This window comes from Rhinopithecus bieti, unplaced genomic scaffold (assembly GCF_001698545.2).
Source record: "Rhinopithecus bieti isolate Rb0 unplaced genomic scaffold, ASM169854v2 scaffold_574, whole genome shotgun sequence".
Taxonomy (NCBI): domain Eukaryota; kingdom Metazoa; phylum Chordata; class Mammalia; order Primates; family Cercopithecidae; genus Rhinopithecus; species Rhinopithecus bieti.
The window spans coordinates 1692713-1697608 of record NW_016803605.1 but is presented as its reverse complement, the minus strand read 5'-3'; the positions used below and the strand labels follow the sequence as shown (position 1 = coordinate 1697608).

At 42.5% G+C, this 4896-nt stretch overlaps 1 long non-coding RNA gene across 1 annotated transcript in view; it reads right to left on the bottom strand.

Annotated features, from left to right (window-relative positions):
- Nucleotides 1–2586: 2586 nt before the first annotated feature.
- The window catches only part of LOC108540424 (uncharacterized), a 10251-nt gene continuing 7941 nt past the window's right edge, over nt 2587–4896 (bottom strand). Inside the window, exon 3 of the long non-coding RNA XR_001888661.1 lies at nt 2587–2672. This is a non-coding gene — a long non-coding RNA (uncharacterized LOC108540424). The remainder of the gene's footprint in view (nt 2673–4896) is intronic.

The window sequence follows — 4896 nt, the reverse complement described above, 5'->3', positions numbered from 1 at the left end:
AACTTTCAATTCCAACATGCAACTTCACAAACCAGAAGAACACAAGAGAGCCCCAAGAATCTCAGAACGTGGAGGCAGGGCAGAGCAGTGAGACCAAGCGCAGGCACAGGGCATCTTCTTACCCAGCCCCGTGGGTGGGAGGTGGCTGAGGTCTCCAGGGCAGGCACAGGGCGTCTTTTTACCCAGCCTTACGGGTGAGGAGATGGCTTAGGTCTTTAGGGTGGGCACAGGGCATCTTCTTACCCAACCCCATGAGTGGGGAGGTGGCTGAGGTCTCTAGGATCTTCCCACTTCATGACGTGGGATCACTGCTTATGTTGCTGTGGCCAGGAAAACTACTGATGGATGTGCGGAGCTTCCTTTGATATCCTCTGCCCCAGAACATGGCCTTTGGGGCTGCAGAGTGCCATTGAACCGTATTCGTAGAAATCCTTGACGATGTCACTGTCTTAAGAGAAATTCTGTTTACTTTGCAAACCATGCAATGATGAAGTTAATAAAGGAAGTCATTTAAAGAGTTTGATTCAATTCCCTGATTAGCTCAGACGTGAGCATCATTGAACAAATGAAAATCATGCCAAACAAAAGATCACACCAACTATTTTTTTCTTCTTTTGGCTTCAGAAGTATGCTTATCCAGCAACTGCTCTTTAAATAAAAAAATGGGGGAAATTATCAAAATTATTTGATAAATCAGTCACACTATAACTTATACCACTTGGTGAACAGTTTTGGAATACACATACTTTTCTAAAAATAATAAATACTAGAGTATAAATTTCAAATTCCTTATTTATATATTCATTTATATGTTAATTTATGTTACTATATTGACTTTTTAAATATTGCAAACTAAGCAGTGGCAAGAGCAATGGGACTACCAAGATTTAGACCAAATGTTCCCAATTTTTATTGTATCAGAATTACCTGGAGAATGTATTAAGGCAGATTACTGTGCCCCTGGCCCAGAGTTTCTGATATAGTCGAACTGAGGCGGGAACTGATAATTCACATTTCTTACAGTTTCCTTCCCCGTTGATGCTGATGCTGATGGGTCTGGGGGCTACACTTTGAGAATTATACTCTTAGAATTGTCAGGATGGAACTGAGTCACTTGAGGGGAGGTAAGGCTTACATAAAATTGGTGAGTTTTAACCTACTAAGCATGAGGGAAGACAGAAGTTTGGGGAGAGAAGGGCATTAGGGGTCCTTTCCCTGAGAGTCTGTCCCCTGGAATCCTTGGGGGATTGTTATTCCAGTCCCCGGCTTGATTCCTCCTGTTTCAGATGATGCAGTCAGCAGCGTGTTCCAAGATCTCTTCTACACACAGCACCAGCAGCATCTTTACAAATATGCAGGTGATCATTTGGGGACGTTTCAGGTAGTTGAGAGTGTCCATACATAAACTAAACAGCATTTCTATATGCTGTGCTTTTTGGGTTTCTCTATTCTTTTTTTGTTGTTGTTGTTTTTGAGACGGAGTCTCGCTCTGTCGCCCAAACTGGAGTGCAGTGGCCAGATCTCTGCTCACTGCAAGCTCCGCCCTTCAGGTTCACACCATTCTCCTGCCTCAGCCTCCCAAGTAGCTGGGACTACAGGCACCCGCCACCTCGCCCGGCTAGTTTTTTGTAATTTTAGTAGAGACGGGGTTTCACCAGGTTAGCCAGGATGGTCTCTATCTCCTGACCTCGTGATCCGCCCATCTCGGCCTCCCAAAGTGCTGGGATTACAGGCTTGAGCCACCGTGCCCGGCCGGGTTTCTCTATTTTTTAAAGCTTCTTTACCTATCCTGCACTCATCACCACGATGAAACAGGCTTAAAAGAAAGGTTTAGATGATGGGAACAGTCCTAGAGCAAAGAGAAGGCTGGGTCTGGCTTCTTCATCCCCAGACACATACACACACACACGTACACACTCGTAAACACTCACACACTACTCACCCACGCACACACACTCGCAAACACATGCACACACACGCATGCACACACTCTCATGCACATGCACACACATGCACACACTGACACACACATGCACACACACAAGCACAGGCTGACTCCACAAATGGAAATGAACAGCCTTTGCCAGGAATGCTGAGTAGGCAAAAAACAACAGATTTTTTGCAGCCAGGTCTATTTTTGTCTTTTTTAGAGACTTTTCTTTTTCTTTCTCCTGGATGTGTGGAATGTGAAGCTGCTAAATTACTCTAAATTGGAAATTGGGCTGTTAATGGAGGTTGATTATTTGTGAGTCAATTCCACTCTGCCTTCCTTTGGGTGTCTCCATTAGGAACAGAAAAAGAAATTCCAATATCCAAAGAAAAGGTTAAGGACAGCAGCAATGCCGATGAATAACACGTAAGAATGATCTTCCATCTCCACCGTCAACTCTGGTCCATTCGGGACTGTTCTCCCTCTGGCCATCATCTCCTGGCTCCAAGCCACCCTCTATCCTCACCTGCATAGAGCCAGGACTGTGAAGAACAAATTTGTCCACTGCTAACTCCAGGTTCTGCCAATTGCGGGGACTGGAGGGAGACCGGAAAATGGAGGGCAAAGGAGCTCGCACCTTCCTGTGCTTTCTGTTCTGCCAGCAAGACTCTGGCGGTGGCTGTTCATCCTATGAGCAGCTGTTGGTTCCAGTTTGCCTCTTTTTCTTTTTTCATTCTTACAGCTTTATTAAGGTACCATTGATATGAAAAAAATACATGTATATTATATGTCCATTTTTATTATTGTGGACACACACAGGCACCCGTAATAGCATGAACACAATCAAGGTAATAAACGTATCCATCATCTCTAAAGGTTCCTGTGTCCCTTTGCTCTGCTCTTTACTGTTTTATAAAAATACTTACCATGAGGTCTATCCTCTTAACAAGTTTTTATCTGCACAACACTGAGTTGCTAACTATGGGTACTACTTTGTAGAGCAGATTACTACAATTCATTATTCATAATAACTAAAATAGGGAAAACCCAGGTGTTCTTTTGTTTATTTTTGTCTTTGTTCATTTTTCTTCTCACATGATCAGAACCAACCTCAACTCTCCTCCTCAGAGATACCAGCGGCAGACAGCCAGGATTCCCCCGTCCCACGAGGAGTCTGGGTTTCAAGTCTGTGTGACTCTTCCCCCACATTTCCAGATTCTGATAAACCCATCCTCTTCCTTTTGTTTTTCCCTGTGCCTAGGTGTATTAGTCAGTTTGTGCACTGCAATAAATACCTGAGACTGGGCAATCTATAAAGAAAAGAGACTTAACAGACTCATGTTCTGGGGACTGTATAGGAAGCATAGTGGTTTCTGTTTCTGGTGAGGCCTCAGGAAACTTCCAATCATGGTGGAAGGTAAAGGGATAGCCAGACATCTCAAGGCCAGAACAGGAGGAAGGGTGGCAGGGAGGTGCTGCACATTTTTTGTTTGTTTGTCTTTTAATTTTTATTTATTTATTTGATTTTTTAAATTATAATTTAAGTTCTAGGGTACATGTGCGCAACATGCAAGTTTGTTACATAGGTATACATGTGCCATGTTGGTTTGCTGCACCCATGAACGCATCATTTACATTAGGTATTTCTCCTAAAGCTATCCCTCCCCCAACCCCCCCACCTCCTGACAGGCATGAGTGTGTGATGTTCCCTGCCCTGTGCCAATGTGTTCTTGTTCAACTGCCACCTATGAGTGAGAACATGCAGTGTTTGGTTTTCTGTTCTTGTGATAGTTTGCTGAGAATGATGGTTTCCAACTTTATCTATGTCCTTGCAAAGGACATGAACTCATCCTTTTTTATGGCTGCATAGGATTCCATGGTGTATATTGCCACATTTTCTTCATCCAGTCTATCATTGATGGACATTTGGGTTTTTTTCCAAGACTTTGCTATTGTGAATAGTGCCACAATAAACATACGTGTGCATGTGTCTTTATAGTAGCATGATTTATAATCCTTTGGGTATATACCCGGTAATGGGATCGCTGGGTCAAATGGTATTTCTAGTTCCAGATCCTTGAGAAATTATCACACTGCCTTCCACAATGGTTGAACTAATTTACACTCCCACCAACAATGTAAAAGTATTTCTATTTCTCCACATCCACTCCAGCATCTGTTGCTTCCTGACTTTTTAATGATCACCAGTGTAACTGGTGTGAGATGATATCTCAATGTGGTTTTGATTTGCATTTCTCTGATGACCAGTGATGATGAGCATTTTTTCATGTTTGTTGGCTGCATAAATGCCTTCTTTTGAGAAGTGTCTGTTCATATCCTTTGCCCACTTTTTGAAGGGGTTGTTTTTACTAGTAAATTTGTTTAAGTTCTTTGCAGATTCTGCATATTAGCCCTTTGTCAGATGGGTAGATCGCAAAGATTTTATCCCATTCTGTAGGTTGCCTGTTCGCCTTGATGGTAGTTTCTTTCGCTGTGCAGAAGCTCTTTAGTTTAATTAGATTCCATTTGTCTGTTTTGGCTTTTGTTGCCATTGCTTTTGGTGTTTCAGTCATGAAGTCTTTGCTGATGCCTATGACCTGAATGGTATTGCCTAGGTATTATTCTAGGGTTTTTATGGTTTTATGGCTTACATTTAAGTCTTTAATCCATCTTGAATTAATTTTTGTATTAGGTGTAAGGAACGGATCCAGTTTCAGCTTTCTACATATGGTTAGCCAGTTTTCCCAGCACCATTTATTAAATTGGGAATCCTTTCCCTGTTTCTTGTTTTTGTCAGGTTTGTCAAAGATCAGATGGTTGTAGCTGTGTGGTGTTATTTCTGAGGCCTCTGTGCTGTTCCCTTGGTCTATTTCTCTGTTTTGGTACCAGTACCATGCTGTTTTGGTTACTGTAGGCTTGTAGTATAGTTTGAAGTCAGGTAGCATGATGCCTCCAGCTTTTTTTTT